The 19396-nt window shown below is 52.4% G+C and overlaps 1 long non-coding RNA gene across 1 annotated transcript in view; it reads left to right on the top strand.

Annotated features, from left to right (window-relative positions):
- Window positions 1-19036, top strand: part of LOC146543559 (uncharacterized) — a 32353-nt gene extending 13317 nt beyond the window's left edge. Inside the window, exons 3-4 of the long non-coding RNA XR_014885895.1 lie at window positions 16511-16606; window positions 18506-19036. This is a non-coding gene — a long non-coding RNA (uncharacterized LOC146543559). The remainder of the gene's footprint in view (window positions 1-16510; window positions 16607-18505) is intronic.
- The last annotated feature ends 360 nt before the right edge of the window (window positions 19037-19396 follow it).

The raw sequence follows: 19396 nt of genomic DNA, 5'->3' as shown, positions 1-19396 counted from the left end.
GCACTTGGCGCTGCAGATGAATGGCCTGACTAAGATGGCCGCTCGCCCTGCCCGCGGGCATGCTCAGGCCTGTGATGGCGTCTCCTTGTCTCCCTTTGTTTTCAGGGCGGCAGCATGGCTACCCATGCTTCCAAGTCCCAGGTGCCAGCTGCCGGCTGGAGGGCAGCCCGCTGGGACAGGCCCTGAGGTAGCGTGGGGGCCCTGGCGGCCATTTTGAGGGAGGCGAGCGCTGCTTGTAAGATGGCCGCATGGGCATGAGGTGGGGTGCAGCGCTGCCTCGTCTTCACCACGCTGCCTCCCTCACGCCGTCCCCTCCTTATCTTGCTAATTACCAATGAAGGCAGAACAATAACGGGAGCTGGCATGCCCCAGTTCTTTCTCTGCCACCTCCTTCCTCGGGCGGAAAATCTGCACACACACACACACACATGCACACCCCCGCCCGCCAGCCCCTCTGTGATATTAATTGAATTAACATACTTCCTAATTTGCCCTGTGTTTTCCGCGCTCCGTCTCCCAGCCGCCTCGTCATGGCTTATCCAACTGGTGGGGAAGGAGCGGACGCATTCTTCCCCCTCCGCTCGTTTGGTTGTATGCGAAAAATCCTTAATGACATATAAAAGGGGTGGCGTGGGGGTGGGGATGGCGGGACAATAGCCCATGAGGGATTTGGCAGGAGACGTGCAATATTTACCGAGATAGACCATCCTTGCTGTCGTTTTGTTGGTGGATTACGATGGCCATTTTCCCCGCGTTCCTCCATTTATTTATTTTTCCGATGGCGGGGGGGACACGTTGGCACGCCGCTGCTTTGTGTGCCTTGCTTCACCTATGAAAAGGACACATTAAGGTGTTTCCACAAACCCCTGGATGACAAAGAAAGCGCCTTTCTGCTCGGCTTGTAGGCAACAATGACAGAAGCCTTTAAAACCATGATTTTCACTCCCCCCCCCAACGATTGCAGAAGGCTTCCCCTAAAAGGAACTTAAATACATATCATTAAATCTAAAGCACTAAGCTCTGCTCCTGCTAACTATGCCACGCTTTTTGTTTCTGATAGTATTTGTCCATTGCGGAGCGCGAGCGAAGGATGCGGAGCCTCCCCCGCCTTCCTCCCTTTGTTTAAATGACAAAATGTTTCAATGTTTTTGTTTAGAAAATAAACCTTAGTGGGTTGATTTCCACCCCCCCCCCCCAGCTTTTATTTTTATTTTGCATTTATCTTGGCGTGAAATCCAGGCTCCTCCTCTTCCCAGATCTTGGGAATCCATGTTCCTCGTGATCGCTTTTCCCTCCTTTATCTAAAAACACAATGTGATTTTATAGTATTACTCCGAAAACATACCAATAATATTTTGAATTTGAGTATTTGGGGCTTCAGGATATTGCAATATTTTTTTTTATAAGCGACGAATGAAAAGCGATGATTTAAGTGTGTAATGCACAATACAGATGCCATGCATTGTAAATACATTTCAGGGGCATAAAATCCAACACAGAGAGCCGGTGTTCCACGAAAGCCGGGAGTCCAAAAATAACTGTAAAAATGAATTGTCTGTCAGGATGAATCTCTCAGATCCCAGCCAGTATTTGTGGGGTTACAGTATACAACTGGGTTACTTATTGGCATAAATATCTCATTTTTAAATGCTGATGACAAACTAAAAAAAAAGAGGTGAAGGAGATATTTGACTGATTATTGGATACCGTGGATTCCCCACATTTAATTTCATACTTACATGCTATTTGCTTATCCCATGTTTATGGGTATGCACTTTAGCTTCATATAAATCTCTCCTGTCTGTCTGTCTCGCCGTGTTCTTTTCTCTTCTGCTATCCCATCTGCTTCTCGTGGTCCTTCTCCTGAAACCACATCACAGGATCCGATGGGGATAATGGGAATCTGCCTCTGGTCTCTATCATAAACATGCCAACATGGGCTATTGTGTCGGGAGCCGGCGGTCACCAGATGGTGCTTGGTTGCCCAGGGTCTGTGTCACTGGGTTTGGGCTCTCTGTAAGCCAACAAGCCCCATAGTGTTGTATCCCCCCAAGATCTACCCACTCTAGTCAGAGATGGTATAGGGACATTGGGTGATGTACCCCAGAGAGGAGATGCTTCTGGGAGCGTTCGGTTCTTTGCAGATACAAGCTGCCCTTGCAAAGCTGAGATTTGTTAATTCCCGTGCTCAGCTGTGCTCACCCTGTCTGCATTCATGGGAAGGAAAATTAGTGTTTTTACTTTTGTAGGACTAAATGCTGTCCTCATGCAAAAAAAGAAAAAAAAAAAAAAAGAAAGAAAAAAAAGGGTTCATGCCCGCTTGAGCAGACGTCTCCCCTTGCTAGCTATATGCACCAGGCTTGGGAAGACAGCACAGATATACCTCTGTATCAATGGGATGCAGACAAAATCAAGATATCTCCTCTTTCTTGGGCTGCCAGACAGCTCTTGATCTCGCAAAAGGACCCGCTTGGGTGGGTATTGTGGAGAGCAGCTGAGGTATGGGGCTTACTCCATGAAAAAATGTTCAGGGGTCCAGCCAGGAGAAACTCGGGGTCAAATCCAGCTCTTCATTTGGTGCCAGCATGTCCTCGTGAGGTCCTGGACGTTGTTGTGCATGTGAGCTGCAGAGTGGGAATTAATGCAGAAATAAAGATTGAAAATAAAAACACTGAACACAGACAGATGGAGAGAGCCTGGCATAATTACATTTAGTGGAGGGCCGCCATGAATGAAACCAATTAAAGGAGAAGCGATGCTTGTATGAGGGAGAGGGGGGGAAGACCTCTCTGTATCTTCTCAGGCATCCACCGTCCGGTGGGGGTGAGTCCCTGGGTCATGAGCGAGCTTCTGCATGCTTAGAGGGACTTTGCTTATCTGCTAGGGTAAAAAAGAAGGAAATGGGAAATGTAGGATGCTGGCAGAGCAGGAGCTGGCTTGCAGCCAGCCCCAGCCTCATGGTCCCCATTGTCTCATGGCTTTAATGCGTGCCTAGAAATCCAGTATTTAGGATTCAGGTTGCCATTGTAAAGAAGAAAGGTCGTGCTCAGCGCCGCTTGGCGTGGATTCCTCAGGCAGCTCTTTTGCCTGCATGCCCTGCGCTGGGGCTGGCTTGGCAGAAAGACCTGGGTTAGGAGCGTGCGAGTGCTGCCACGTGGCCACGGTGGCTTTGTGCTTTGGAGAGGGTAGAGGAGAATGTCCAGGAAGCCACATGAGGGGCAAGGCATCAGGACAGGTTTGCACAGGCTGAGTGTGCCTTATGAATGAGCTTGACTGAACACCCAGCAAGCCACACTCGCTTCAGGGCCCAAGAAATTGCTGTTTTCTATCCTTCCTCCTCTCTTCTGCCATCCTGTCCTCTCGGGTGGATGCCTTCTGGGTAGAACAGCAGCTGGCAAGGCTTGGCCAGAATGGCTCTCAGGGGCATTATCACAAGGCTTGGGATTTTGGGTGTTTGTTGCAAAACCGCAGCACCTGGAATCAAGGGCTGCTTGGAAGCTTCAATCTCGCTTAAAAATAATCAAATGGTGCTAATGAGAAATGGATTTATGGGCATCATTATTACAGGGAAAACCCTAGAAACAAGACAAAGACATATTTGGGCCTGGAATTACCAATCTGAAGAAAGATTCTCCAAATCTTTGGTTGTTTTTTTTTCTTCAGAGTCAGCCTTAGCAATTTTGGGCGATCATATTCCTCGTATTCAAGGCTGGAGGATGGAAGTGTAGGATACTTCATAATATCAAACAGGGTGTGAAGGAGAGGCTGACAAATCCAAGCACTGTGATTTACAATGGGTTGGAAAGGGGCTGGCTTGGTTCCTGCTGCATGTACCCATGACTCTTAGGAGTGGTCCAAGCCACTGGTTGTAGGGAAACTTGGAAGCAAAGGTCTGTAGCATGTGCTTCAGTCTCTGAAATGTTGTAATTGGTAATGGTGGTCCCAGCTGCCCTGTTCTGTAAGGGATGCTCACGTGTGTACGTGTCTGTGGAGGTGGTAGAGGCAAGGCTGCACAGGCACACTGCCTTTTTAAAAACTTTCTTTGGATTCGATATGCTCAGCACCGTGGAAGACTCTGCTTAGGATCCAAAAGAGGTGCTGTCCCTATGCTGTCCTCCTGGGGCTGTGCAGGAGCTCCCTGGGTTGCTGCAGACACGTTCCATCCAGGTTTCCACTCAGAGCAGACTCGCAGGGTAACATGCTCCTTCAGCCCATTTGTGATGTGTTGCATAGTGTATGGGAACTGCTGAATCATGGCCTGAACCTCTGATTGATCACCTGAGGCGAGCAATGAGTCAGCCACGGGAGCACAGGTAAAGGCAATTCACTTGTGCTGCTGAAGGGTGAGAGCCTGGCTGCACTTCTCCTAGACCCATTTAAGAGCTGACTACCAGTGGGGAAGAATCTCTTTCTGGAGATCCCTCTTTTGGAGTTCTATAGTGAGCCTAGGACAAGGGTAAGCACCCTATCTATTCTCTTTTTGGTATAATAACCTGCTTAGCCAAGCTCTCTGGTATTTTTCATAATTATAAAATCTGTATATTCATTGATTATACATATAGGCATTCATCCTCATCCCGGTGGTCACATGTCTGAATGTGCTGTAACCAGTGTGGTTTTAAATATATTTTAATGCGGAAATGTACTGGAGCTAACCAAAATGAAGGAAAACTGCAGGAGCAAGTTGGGACTTGTATGGGCTGGTCCTGTGGCTTCGGAGGTTCTTTCAGGTCTGGCTTTCAGCTAACAGCCCTCACTGTTCATCTGCAGCATTTACAGCAGTTCTGGTCCTGCACTGTCTCTAGGCTGAGCGTTTCCTGATGGGGTGGAACTGAGGAGTGGAGTGGAGATGCAGAGCGCTAATGAGCGGGTGCTAGGCTGGGACCCATCGTGTTGCTTGTGATCAGGCTCATGGGTGATGTGACTGGGAGCTTGGGGAGGAAGCAAATGGTTCACGTATATAAGTGCTGGCTGGGGAGCCCATTAGGGCTTCCCCTGCAGAGGGAAGATGTTACCTGCAGCTCTCTGTGTTGCTGTATGCTCTGTCTGGTGGGCTCTCTTCTGCTTCCTGCCATCCCAAATGCCAGAGGTTAAACGAGTGCCTGTGATTGCCGCAAGAGCTTAAGGATGTGGTGACTCCACTCCCTAATCCACAGCTTGCAACATGACTTAGGGAAACAAAGGCTCAGGCTACTTATCTTCATTTGTGCAAGGGCTAATTCTCCTGCCCCATTTGAGCACGGGCCATTCGGAGCTGGCCACAGATGCCTGCTGCATGTGGGATTCACGTGCTGCTCCACCCCAAAGGCAGAGCCCAGCTGTTGGGATTGCTGGCACCTCTGCTCATCCTGAATCACAGAATGGTGAATTTTCAGACCTGCATCCTCTAATCAGACCCAGTAAGTGTCACACTGGCAGGCAGAGGGACACTGGGCTGTTCAAACTGCACACTGTACCCCTGAGGAATCAGCTTTATGGCTATGCGGAATTATTCTGCATTTTCTAGGCCACTTTTGAAAATGGTTGAAAATTTGCTTTCCTTAGCCTAAAAACTGAACGCTCTCGTTGGTTCTGCATGCGATGGGCAGGGACTTGAGATCTCCTGTGATCTGAGAGCCTGATGAAGTTGGGAACAGCTCAGCAAGGATGGAAATGGGTTTTGCGGGTCGTTTTGAATGCAGTCACATTCACTGCTGTTGTTCCCCTGTTTTGGGCATGGTGGTACCATCCTCCCCGAGCTCCCCTCTGCTGCCTGATGTGGGTCTCACAGAGATATACCAGGGAGAGAGGTTTGGTAGCAGAGGGGATCTCAAGCTCCAAGGAGAGGGGGTATCTCTGCTGACCACTGCTTGCTTTGCCATACAGCCCCGGGGAGGAGGGAGGCTGCGTGACAGCGCAGTGGATGCTCTCGGCAGGTCTCCTGTCTGCGGAGCCAGCGGTGACACATTGCTGACATGAACAGAGAGGAGATGCTGGCGTGAGATCCTGGTCATGTCAGCTGGGATCAGGTACCAGGCCTGGCCGTGGCTGCCAGCAGCTGCCCTGAGTGCTGGTGAACATGATCTGAAGCCAATCTCGGGGTGTTTGCTGCGTGCCTGCAGCAAGGTACTGTCCTAGAGCTCTCTGCAGCTCTCTGCAAATGCTGCTGGAGGGATACCGGCGTGGATGTGCTGGGCTTGCACTCAGATGACGGGTGCCATCTTTGCAGGCTCAAACGTTTCAGGGGGATTTGCTTCCCTACGGATCCTATTGCTCTTTGGGGAAGATAGGAGAACTCTGGTCCTGAAGGGATGAGCACTGCCTGCACTTTGATGGCAGACGTCCCGGGAACTGTAGGGGAAAAAAAGACACCCACTGATTTTTTTCATTTCTCCCCATTTCTGTCTGCCTATCAGCCTGTCAGCTCGCTAGATGCTAATCCGCAGCAGCAGTGGCACAAATAAAGCTAGACTGGAGGGATGCTAATTTATGCCTGGATTTCATGCTTTGTTTTATTTCCACACTTTATTGGACGGAGTAGGCTTTGTGAGTGACGTAAAATGTCGTGTGTGCTCTCCCCGTGGCAGGTTCCTGCACATGCAGCAGGAGAAGTTCATCTCTCTGTATTGGTGCAGCTTTGCACGTGGCCTTCACTGTCTCCCCAGTTATTTTGGGGGGTGGGGGGTTGCTTCTGCTGAGCTCCCATCTGATGAGGACTCACTCTAAATTTTGTCGTGCTACACTGAAAGCCAGGGATGTATTTCCAGTCTCATCTCGCCTTCTCTGATGGTGCCAGCATTTATGCATCTAAACTGTAATTTTTTACGCTCTAAGTGGGGAACCAGACTACAGCCTCTGCAATTTGCATGAATAAATGTCATGTAAAACCATCTGCTCATGGACAGTGACCAGCTGAAAAGTTATGTTGGGAGGCAATCCGTTCAGAGCGATTGGCGGATCTATTTAATGAGATGTTGAGATTTACACGTCTCCATGTCTGAGAGAAGGAGCATGGGTAGATAGATTTAAAGGCAGAGATAGATAGATTTAAGGTCACAGAAGCACTTGGAGCTTGCCAAGTCCGGCCTGCAGTGGAGGTGACCCTACCTGGGTGGTGCAGGCAGGGGAGGAGGTCCACCAGCACTTTGAAAGGCACTGCCTTAGAAAAAGGTAGAACGTAGAGTATGTTCAATTAAGTGTTAATAATGAAGGGTCTTGTGTAGCCTCTTGCAAGATTATTGCAGGGGATCCACTCTGTGACCCTTGGGGTCTTTGAAAGGAAGGATCAGCCCTCAGAGCCGTGTGCTGAAGGATCCTGGGGTCTTCAGCCCCCATTAGAGGTAAAGGGAAGGAGATGCCCACATCTCACTGTGTCGCTGTGCCTTAAGAGGCGGATGCCCTGCAGCCAGAGCTTTGTGAACCAAGTGGCAAATCTGTGGGTAAGGAAGGAACAGCCAGGAGAGAGCTGGAGGAGTCTTTGAAATGGCCATGTTGGCTGGGATCTACCAACCCATTTTGTGCTGAACTCCTTCCCAACTCAGTAGGAGCGAGGCAGGGAGGAGGGCCCAGAGGTGTCTCTTGTACCAAGCTCTGCTCTCAGCCACGATGGGCTCAATCCTAAGTGAGGATTTAATTGCATTCAGTAAAATCTGCCCAAATTTACAGCACAGAAATGAGAGCAGAATTGCAAGTGTCCTTGTTTCTCTGTGCCGTCAAATAGCTTTTCTCAGCCTTGAGTCCTGGCAAGCTAATCTCTGTAGAGTTTTATTTCATATGGTGTCTGCATTGCCCTATTAAAACCACAGCTCTGTTCCCGATTCTGTTCGTGTCAAGTGCATATCCATGTGTATTGGAGCAGAGGGATGTGGCAATAAAACTGTTCATGACTACTTGTTTGGATAAAAAGCACAGATTTGCTTACTTGGCAGTAGCTTCCCCTTTTTAGCAGAAATATTTGCACAGCGACTTTCATTTTGTCACAGTGGTCATGGGAAGGATGCTGCACTGCCACTCAGGCTCTTGGGTTTCTGTGTGCAGTTTTGCCATGGCTCGTTGGTAGCGATGTCCAGAAATCTCCTGCAGCAAACAAAAGAGCTCCAGGCGGTGGTTTGGCTGCAGGAGCCGCATGATGGGAGCTGGGCTTCCTCCAGCCCCCAGACCTCTGCCGCAGCGAGGCAGGGCTCTGTTGGGTTTGCATCACAGCTTGTCTCCTTTCTGACTAAGCTGACGGACAGGAATAGCTTCTTACTCCTAAGGTGCATCTGTTTCTGGAGGCGGACGTGGGCTGTGGCATTTGTGTTGGCAGCTTGTGCTTGCTGCTCGGCGAGGCTCTCTTTGGGCTGCTGTCTGCTGGGATGGGGGGGGGACCTGTGAGCAGCACCACACGAGAGCATCGTAGGTGTACGGAGGTGTTCGCCTTTGTGCGGGTCTCGGAGGTCTCTTTGTTTTGTCTCCCTCCGAGTACCTTGTGCAGATGCATTTGCATATATGGAAAACGTTGTCATCATCTCCTCCCCCTTCCCCAGCTCACGCCGCTCTGCCGACTCGTGGGCATTTCCAGCTGAACGCTGCTGCCGAGCCCAGCCAAGCATGTGGGGCTGGGGGCTAAGCCCTGTCTGCTGCTTCCTTCCCCAGAGGACAGTGGGGCGGTTGGGGGGCGGTCAGGACATCAGGGGCATCTTTTCTTAATTTTCTCTGACTCGCCGTAGGAAGATGGTCAGGTCCTGAAGGGTCGTTCCCTCAGCCCCCAGCCCTGACCCGCTCTGCTCCCTCCCTCCATTCTCATGCTGAGAGCACTGCGGAAAGCATCCAAACCGCGCTGCCAGTCTAATCCAAGTTCAAACCATTTTTGTCCCTATCCAGAAAGCCTGGGAGCGGTCCCACCGACAAATCCCTCGCTCCACCAGCCACCATTCACCCCCACAAAGACGTCCTGTACAGGACACATTCAGTCCCTAATCCTCTCTAAGGTGCTGCAGGCTCTTCTCTTCCCAAACTCACACCTGCTCCGGGAACTCAAACACTCCGAGGTTCGTCTCCGTGCTCTGCAGCCTCCATGGGGACAGGCTGGGCCATCGGAAGAAGGGGGTGGAGGAGAGCCGGGGCAGCTGCGGGGCTTGTGTTAGTAAACACTTCCTTGGGTTCACATTTTAATTCCTTGCCCCCCTCCCCATCTTCTCCCCCATCCTTTCCCTTTTCTGTACGCTCACACAATGAGACCATTGTCAAGGGGTGATTTGAATGAGGGGTCTCCGGGCATGTTCCCAGCATTGTCAAACAGAGTGGGAAAAAAACCACAACTCCAGCCCAGCCAGGAGGACCGGACCAGACTGAGACAGATGCCTAAATTAGTGACAAAGCCTTTTGAATGTCCCCCCTAGACAAGGGTTGCCTTGTGTGTGTGTGCGTGTGTGTGTGCATGCTCGTGGGTGTGTATTTGTGGCTGGGTGGCAGCTTGCATGTCTCCCCATGTTAATTAGTTTTGCATGCATGTCTGATAAGGTGCCAATGAATATATTTGTCCTTCCATTGGCGAAAGCTGTCTCGGCAGCAGGGGAGATGCGGGGCTCTGGGGGTGTGCTCAGAGCAGCCTGGGGTAATTGAGCTGTGCGGGGCTGGAGAAGGGCTGAGAGCGCGGTGCATCAGCAGGGCTGGGCTTCCCAGCCATGGGTCGGCTGCCTTCTTTGCAAATTGCAGAGAGTTTAAAAGAGAACTGAAGCTTTTTTTTGGTTCACTGGGTCTTTCTGTTCGCCTTTACTGATTGTCTGGCTGAGGGTCTGTGGGCTCTTTCTTCTGCTGTGCCCTGTGTCTCTCTCTCAAGTCCCTTAAAAGGTGTTTATTTCCAATGGGTTTGTATCCATCTTTGTATGTACACATACACATGCAATCACTCACACAAAGCCCCAACAACAAAACCTCAGCCTGCTTCTCCAGCGAGGCAGCCGGATCTGCTGCCAGCTACAAAGCATGGGAAGGAGTGGAGCTGGGGTGTGCAGGGCATGGAGCAATGGGAACAGGAGCTGGAGAGACAAAGGGAGCAGTGCTACCAAGGATTTATCAACATTTGTTCAGAACAGAGTTATTAATTACAAAGATAAAAGTCTTTCCACTTCCCCAGCATATGGACCGGCACATAGTGTCATTCCTAGAGTGCATCCATCCATCTATCCGTCCATCTGTCCATCCACCCACCTGCATTCTTCAGATTCACGCAAGAATCCATAGGATGTAGGGATGTTAACACCAGTTCATGTCTAATTAATTATTTTTTTTTCATCTTTCCACTTAAACCAACAAGACTCAAGAGCCGATATACGTTTATTGAGCAAGAAGCTCTAGAATGGCCAGAGATGCCTTCCCTCCCCATGCCCCCCTCTGCTGCTGAGCAGCTGCTGTGCTGAAAGAGCAGGGAATTACATGGCTGAGCAGCGACTGCCACAGGGCTGCTCTGAAGCGAAGGTCATTTGGGGAAGTCTTGCTGCATGCAGGGTTTGGTGGCTTTGCTTTCTCTTCTATTCTGGGCTCCCTGCATGGGCACTGAGGGTGTGGAGAGCAGTGGGGCTGGTTCTGGTTGTGAGATGGCTTGGTTGGAACAGCAGAGCATAGGGCGAGCGCCTCAAATCAAAGAATCATAGAATAGCCCAAGTAGGAAGGGGCCCATAGGGATCATCGAGTCCTCTATGCTGTTGGAGCGATAGGCACGGTGGGCAACTCAAAGCACTCATGGGGAGCGTGCAGGAAAAAAGGACCCCCAAGAAATGCAGGTTAGAGAACAAAGGCAATTTCGTGTGGCTTATCAGCAGTGCCTAATTGCGCAGGGTGAATAATGAGCGGTGGGGGAGGCAGCTCTGCTGTCCTCTTGACAGGCTGCAGCCTGTGTCTGGAGAGCCCAGTGCCAGCACATGGTGGGGGTCCTCAGAGAGGGCCAGCCCCATCCTCTGCATCTGTGCCCCTTTCAGAGCTGCTGGGCTCCTCTGCTGCAAAGCCTTTGTGTTAACCCCACATCATAGAATCGTAGGATTGCGGAATCGCGGAATCATAGAATGGCTTGTGTTGGAGGAGACTTTAAAGATCATCCAGTTCCAAGCCCTGTCGTGGGCAGGTTTGTCAGTCACTAGTATGTACCCTATAAACCAAAGGGGAATGTGCCATTGGAAGAGGTCACCATGCAAATGCTCGGACCCGTTGTTGGCTTGTAGGGTGCACGCGTTATCCATAGCTGACCCTGGTGCAACGTGGCCTTTAATCATGAGGAAGAACTGAGTGGGAAATGGCCCACAGGCCCACTGCAGACCCCTCCTATCCATCTCCCACCCCTCCACCCCACTCCATGCATCCCACCTCTCCCTCATTCTGCTCCCAACTCCATACAGGGCCATGGAAACCGCTTTGTCAGAGCTCTGTGCCAGCCCAATCTGCAGAAGGGCTTTTTTTTTTTTTTTTTTTTCCCTGTTGGGATGACTATTCCCACACAAGCAAAGCCTCTTAATGAATCTGTGGCAGCAAAGTAGGTGAGGCGCTCGTCCTGCCAAGGCTGCTTGGCACGGCTGGAGTCACGTAATCGTGCTCAGCTGCCAGCAGGGACAGAGCAGGAAGAGTTAATGTGGGGACAGTGTGGGGACAACTAATCCCAGCAGGAGGGGTGGCACAGACTTGTCCTTCCACACCTCCCCCTCACCACAGCCCACCTCTTCCTCTCCCACCTCCACCCTTCACTCATTTCTCCCATCTCCATCACATTGTCACTCCTCCCCCGGCCCCTCCCGTGCCCTGCTCTCTCCATCCAGCATGTTCCCCTCCCTCACGCTCCGAGTGGGAGTGAGGGGCCGTGCGTTTGGGCTGCGGTGGAGGTCACAGCTATATGGGGATTGTTTAAAAGAGATTTGCCCACATCCCAGCCCATGTGACCAGCCTCAGCTGCAGGTCTCTCTTTCTTAATCTGGAGATAAGCGTGATTATCCGAAGAAGGGCTGTTCGGAGCTTTGTAACTGTGACAGGGGAGCTTTCAAGTCGCACTTTGCTGGCAGAGCAGCGTTTAAAGCCGGGGAATCAGATTCCAAGCGTGGCTTTGCATCTCTTTGCTGCTGGGAGCATGGCGCGGGGCTGGCAGCAGGGATGGGAGCTTTATTAGGACTTTGCTTATGATGCGGAAAAGGAACCGGGGGAGGGAAATGAGGGGAAAAAAAATCCCAATTCACCATTTTTCCAATCGGTGGTGGAATTACAGCGATGCTCTGCTTCCAGAGGGCAGTGGAGTCCCATTGGCCTCACTTTTGGGGAGCAGTTTGATGGCCAGGAGGTTCTGCTGCTTTCGGTGCCATGCAGTGCGGGCGCGTTGTGTCTCTTTGCTCTGAGTCCCCATCCCTGTTGCACAAGAGGTCCCCAGGGCCCTGTTTGGAAATGAAATGCTTGTGGCAGCTGGGGATGTTGTGCCTGGCTGTCCCCAGGACCCCATTCATATCAAAGCTTGCTGGAGGTGTGTCTTGGTGGGATGCGGGGATATGGCAATCGTGTGGTTTAATGCTGTGTCTTGCCATCTCATACCAAGGGCACAGTCCCCAAAGGCTTCTTGCACCAGGGCAAGCATCAGAATAAGGTTTAGTGGAAAGAAGCAGGCGCTTCTCTGCTTCTATTTGTAGAATGAAAACTCCGAGCAGAGACTCATCACTGCGTCTCTTTTGATGGAGATGGGTCAAGGAGAAAGAAACCTGGATCTAAGCCAGGGGCTGGAATCTGGGTCAAGGCTGAATGAGGACTGAGTGCCAGCAGCGCTCCGGCCCGTTGCTCGGGCAGCACTCGCTGTTCTTGCTGTATCCTCCTTGGAAGGGGTTCAGCTTCAGGCCAGCCTGATCCAAAGGACATCTGAACATCCCTCCTGCTTGCAGCCACTCATTGCTGGAGCTGGTGTGAATCTGCAGCCCCTTCTGCTGGGTTTATTTGAGGGGAGCAGTTTCTTGCTTGTGTTTCAAGACACAAAAAGATATCACATGTCCTTCTCTCTCTTCCATGAAGGCACATCTTCTCTTTGCATAATTTGGCCATGGTGGGTGGTCAGCCCAGGTGAGAAGTGGGGCAGGACGCATACAGGGGCAGAGATGTGTGTCTGTGGGGCTGGTGGCTCAATGTACCTCCAGCAGTTGCAGGAGGGAAGTGGTTACAAATACATCATCTTGAGCGTGAGCTCTGCTCTGTGTCCTACGTGGTCTGCAGTCCCTGGAGCCCCACACAGCTGGTCTGTGGGTGGGAGTTCTGTTTTCCTTGTACCCCTGTGAACCTGATTTTTTTTGTTATTTTTCTCTGCGTGCTGCTTACATGAATCCTCTTCAGTGCCTACAGCTTATTCCGTGGCTTTACCAAGGATCTGGCCAACATATGTAGCCTTCCTCCAGGGCACGGCTCTTTGAGAAGCTCCAAGCTGGACACAGCATGTTTTCCCAGTGGCTGCAGGGCTGAGCAGTCCAAATCCCGCATTGCACAGATCCCACACGTGCCCTGGGTGGGGGAGAAGCAGAGCTCCCCCCACTCCTGGCAGCCTGGGAGCAGCAGAGGGAACGTGGGCAGGAGCACGGAGGTGTTGGCGGGTGTGGGAAGGAACACACGTGTGCTGGGACAGCCGTGCCTGTCTGCACCAACGTGGTCACACATGTGCCTGTGTGGCAGACCATCCCCGTGCCCCTCACCTGCCTGAATCTGTGGGGTACAGGGGAAGAATGGAGGCATCCCTTTTAAGAACCTTTTAAATGGAACTGGATCTCTAAGAGAAAGGGTTGAATTGATTGCAAGGGTTGATTTATCTCCTGGATGTTTCTGCCAGCTTTCTGGGCATGCACAGGCTCAGAATTGCCAAAGTGGGAAGGAATTGACAAGTACTTGTGTGTCAAAGCAAGACATAAAGAACTAGAGCTACGTCCCCAGCTCACCCCAGCCTGGCACTCAGGAACATCTCAGTTCTGCAACCCACCGGGGCCAGCTCTTTACCAGAAGAGCTTCCTCTTATTTGCACATCTGCAGCACAGACGTTTCTGTCTTGGCCTGACAGTGGGATGGGATGGCCAGGGACAGACAGCGGAGCCCAGGCACACGAGGACCTTAACAGCCCTGTATGGAGAGCTTCTTATGGGTTGAGGGTAGATGGAGGGATGTGAGGTAGGGCGATGCTGCATGGAGCAAAAGGGCAGGGGGGTCTCAGTGGAAGCAACTGAGAGATTTGGGAGGTGGGAGCAGGATGGAGGGAACCAAGCTGGGGCTGCAGAGGGTGGTTTCCAAAGGTGAGCTGAGCCCAGCAGCCAGGGCAGGGTTTGGCAGAGAGCAAGGGGAGCTGTGGAGGAGTATGGTCATGCTGTGAGGAATGGAAGAGCTGCTGCAGGGCTGGAGGAGGGACTGGCACAGGAGTGACACACAGCTGTGTCACCTGAGTGTCCCTTGTCACGGTGTAGGGCAGTTCCAGGTTTTGCTTTGTTGCTGTTACTCAGGGCCACTTGCTACAAAGTCCCCAGCACATCGGTGCATGACTCCACTTTTAGTGACACATAAAAACCAAGAGATTTGACAAAAAAAAAAAAATTTTTTTTTTTTTTCCTTGCCACCTCATTGCCATAGTAACAGAGGTCCTGAGGACACCTCCATGAAGTAGGTCACAGCAGACCCCGGTTTGCTGCTGCTCATGGCCAGCGCCAGGCATCCCCAGTGGTGTGAGCATGGCTGGGCTGGAGAGGTACCCTGCAGTGGGGTATGCCATGGCCATGCCCTGGTGTGGACACCGTGACATCACCCAGGTGCCATGGAGGGCTGTCCCACGCCCGGACACCGATCGTGGGAAACTGCCATTCCTCCTGTTGGTGTCCCCAAGTCAGGGCTCCCTCCCATCCCCCTTCGCCTCCCTCCCTCCTTTCACTGGAGCCTCTCTCCTTCTGATTTGCATAATTTTCCATTTTCAGTGTCCCCTTTTCTTTTTCTCCTCTCCATATGGTGCGTCCCCCTCTCTGCCTGGTGCAGGAGCCTTCCTTAACAAGCTCGGCAAAGCCCTCTCTCTCAGGGGCTGCACATGAAAGATGCTCTGTAAAAACAGAGGCCGGCAAGGAGCCCTCCCCCTCTCCCCCTTGATTTATAAGGGGCCGGGATGTGGGAACGTTCCTGGGTCGTGCTTTGGAGCCGTCGGGTGTTTGCAGCCGTCTGCAGTGCCTGTTTGCTCCATCCATTCAGCACAGACCCCTACGGCTGGCGCTCCCCGCGTCTTTCATCTGCAATGCAAAAAGAGTGGCGGGGAAAGTTGGTGCCTCTCCTGCGTGTCCCAGGCTTTGCTTTCAGCTGTTGAGGGATGCTCTGTGCCTGCTTCTTCGGGGTTGGGCTGTACCCCTGCTGCTGCCTCACCTGGGACACAGGTGACAAAAGTGGCATAAGTGAAACAAGTGACACCCGTGGCACAGGTGACACAGCTGGCACAAGCTCCGTGACCAAGCAACACTCACCATTCGTTCACCATTCATCATCTTCTCCATCCCAGCCTGGGCTTTCCCACCACCCCCATCCCCAGCAGCCCCATGGCAGTGTCTACGTACAGACCCCACTGCCACCCGCGGGGATCCCACCAGTGCCGTGCTGCCGGGCAGAGGGTGCCAGCCCAGCATTTGACGGGTTAAGCCGGTCTCCAGCTAATTTCTCCCAGCGCTCCCCTCCTCCTCGCGCTTCTGTATGCAGCAGGCAGGGCCTCCGCGCAGGTTCCTGCACTGAGCTGTTGCCAGGGGAGTAGTTAGGCGAGTCTGAGCTATGCGGGGAAAAGGCCCGGGCTGTCAAAGTGTCTGAGATGAACCATAGCCCGGTCCCCCTGCAGCTGGGCCCAAGCATGCATCAGCCCTTGTTTGGAGCCTGGGAATGGCAAAGCCCAGGGAGGTTCAAGGGCAAACTTGCTATTCATTAGTCAGGGGTCCTTGACGTTCCCACTCTCTGTCTCCCTTCTTCTTCTTCTTCTCTTTTCTGTCCCTCTTTTGACAGATTCCTGGGTGCTTTGGGGGAAAGCTCCCCTCCTCCTCCTCCTCGCCCCGCCAAAAGCCCTCCCCATAAAATTCCCTGCAGACAGGCAGGGGGACAACAATGACAGCACCGAGAGCTGCATCCCGCGGGCATCCTCTGCCCCCCGGTGCCATGCACGATGCACTCGCTTCAAGTGAGCTGCACATCACCCATGTTTTATCACTGTGATGCTCACAGGAAATTGTAACTTGAGATAAGAAAATGTCAGCAGCATTCTCCTCTCACTGAGCCCAAAGCGCCATGAAGTTCCTCCGTAGGAAATGCAACCACGTGCCCAGGTGCACGGGGCGGGTGTGGGATGGAGGGAGTGGCGTTGGAGATCGTAAAGGTTGGAAAGACCATTAAGATCATCCAGTCCTACCACCAACCCGTCACCACCATGCCCAGATAGAACCCACTCCCATTGCACACAACGTTTCATTGCTTGAAGAAACCGAAGCTCACTTGTAGTTACCCAAAGCAAACAGCACATCTTAGTTTCAAATGATTTTTCCTTCCCCAGGCCCCTGGAGCAGAATGGAGGTGTAATGCTGAGGAGCTGCAGGGGAGAGCAAGGCTTTGGTCACTTTGGAGTTGAAGATCTTGTGCTGGGGAAGAGGTATGAAGGCTCTATTTGCATGAAAGTGTACGTGTGTGCAAAACAAAAAATTTTGGGGGCTTGAAAAATGCAATCAGGGATGAAAGAGAGGAAAAAAAGGGGGGAAGGAAGGGAGGGATAAAAAACCGACAGTGAATAAGGGTTTTCAAAGTAACACCTCGGCACGATTAAATTGTCCAGAAAGTTTCTCTGCACGGATGGAGCGGGGCTGAGCTGGGGGAGGAGCAGAGCCCCTCCTTCCTGCCTGGCCCCAACAACGGGGCTTTGGCACACGGCGGTGGTCCCGTCAGGCAGAGCTGCCTGCGTTGGTGGGCTGGCACTGGGGGTTCCGCTATGAGGGTGCTGTTCTTGGGGGTGCCATCACTGGGCGTGCTGCTGTTGGGGATGTCACTATTAGGGGTGTCTTTGTTGGTGCTGGGTTCCTCCTGCCCCTCCTGCCCCAGTTACCCAGTGCTGAGAGGTGCAGACCTGCAGGCAAGTGGATGGTGTCCCATTGCAGTGAGCATCCTCTTCATTGGCGTGATAGTTGAGTTTCTCAGTATGAAGCAAGCTCATGTGGCACTGTCCAGGACACCAGCATGGGTTTTCCCTGGTGAGCACGATGGCTCAGCACCCCCGTCCCCTCCTGAGCTTGGGGATGTGCTCACCACCCTGTGTGTCCCATCATGTGAGGACATTCGGGGTGACTTTGTGTAATATAGGACAACACAGCATCGGTCTGCTTCCCAGCCTGGCTCTGTGCTCCCTGCACACACACACACACATCAGTGTGGAGTCTGCCTTCAGTGAGTCATCCCAAAACCAATGCACATGGGCTGCATTTTTCTTCTGCCTCTCTAACATGTAGGCTCACTTCGAAGTTGTGCAAGAGAAAAGGGATTTTCCTTGGATTCCTACCAAGCGCTCTATGAATATTGCAATAAAAGGGTTACAGGAGATAACTATTTTTAAGAGAAAAAGAAAGGAAAAAAAAAAAAACAACCACCCATGGAAATGGCAGCCCGGACCCCAGAGTGAGGAGTATTTGCACAGTTCAAAGAGTGGCGGCGGTTCACGCAGCCGCAGCCCGGGAGCGCAGCGCTGCGACCTACAGCGGAACGCATGGCGTTGCTCCCAGGGCGCCTCATTAGAGCCACGCCGAAGATTTATCTCTTAAAATGGGCTCGCAAATATTTTATAAAATTTGCAATATTTTATAAAATTACGATTTGGTGCACTAAAAAGAATAAACGAGCTGGCTGACGGTGCTTTTTGCGCCCTAGATCCAAGCGCGGGGAAGAATTAGAGGTGTGTTTGTCTTTGCTCTTCCCAGCACAGCAGTTTATAAGCAAAGCAAAGGGAGGATGGCGAAGGATGGGGCTGGGCTCCATGCTAGGGGCCTGTGCTTGTGGATAACGCAGAGAAAATGGAGGCAAACTCAGGGAAAAGAGGGAAGTACCTGCTATAGGGCGTGGGGTGAAATCTGCAGGGAGAGCCATGGAGGGGACGAGGGCACTTTGGCTCAGCGTCACAGCTTCGGCCGCAGCTCCATGCCTCATAGGTATCACTTTCTGCAGGCAGCCAAGGGCGCTGAGGGCAGGGAAAGTTAACGTGAAGATTAAAACATCAGAGGGCTGCTCCTTTAGTGGCTCTGACATGCAGAGTAATCCCATGCCCCAAAGCCTACGGGAAAGGACAGGCGGCAGCCCCTCGGTTGGGCAGGGGGAGTGCGGGGCCACGGCTCTGTGGGTCAGGAAGGGGTGAGGTGACGTGGGGTGGGACGGCAGCGGGTGGTGGGGTGTAAATGGGGATGGGGTCGGGACCTCGATCCATCCGTGCTCCCAGTTCTGTTCTCAGCTTCTGTGATTCTGTGTGCTGATGAAGAGATAGCATCCTGTGTGCTTTTCCTTTCCTTCCCAGATCCCAGAGAGAGGAGAAGGGATGTCCCCAGCCTGACAGCTCCTTCCTGACTGCGCTCTGCCCGTGCCTGATGTCTCCGGGATTCTCCAGGAGGGACCCAACCTGCCATGGCCCCAGCAAGAGGCAGCATTGGCTGCTGGACGTGGAGGGATTCTGCATTGCTTCGCACCTGTGGGGAGGGAGCCAGGGGACGGGAAGCCTGGCAAAATCCCATGTAATTCCTGTACATCACCTCCAGGACCCAAATACCCCTGGGCAGAGAGGTGTGAGCACTGTCCCAGCTGGGTGCAGGGATGTTGGTGGGAGCAGGAGGGAGGTCTGAGCGGGACGGATGCCGTGTTTAGGGGCTCTGCTCATGGAGCAGAGCTTGGCCTACGCTGTCCATGTGTGTGTGATGGACTGACCGTGGGCTGATCATGCCTGGTCCAGGCAGTGTTCCATTGCACTGTAAGAAAAAATCACTGTAATTCTCCCCTATTAAAATCGACCCCACCCCATGCACTGTTGCAAATAAACACTCTGCAAAAGCGAGCTGTGTGATGTGGTACAGTACTGAAACAGGAGGCGATGGGCACGGAGCTGCCTGCAGACACATCATGGGGAGCACGGGAGCAGCCCAGAGCCGAGCGCTGCGCCGCGCCCCAGCCAACGATCTCTATTTGGTCTGAGCCCTGTCTGGGAAGTCGCCGTTAAACCCAATGCAAACAGCCCCTGTGAAAGGGCGTAATGAATATGTCTCCGGAATGATTTGGAGCTCCTTCTGCTTGCAGAGCGGGGTTCCCCATTGTGCCCGGCTCCCGGCGTGCTCTCGGCAGAACGCGCGAGGTGGCTGCTTTCCCAGCTGAAACCCAAAAAAAGCAAACAATGGGTCAAGGCCCGCATTGTGTGCGC

The sequence above is a fragment of the Meleagris gallopavo genome, chromosome 12, assembly GCF_905368555.1.
Source record: "Meleagris gallopavo chromosome 12, MGAL_WU_HG_1.1, whole genome shotgun sequence".
NCBI lineage: Eukaryota > Metazoa > Chordata > Aves > Galliformes > Phasianidae > Meleagris > Meleagris gallopavo.
The sequence above is the reverse complement of the archived record's forward strand: the minus strand, read 5'-3'. Positions and strand labels throughout refer to the sequence as shown.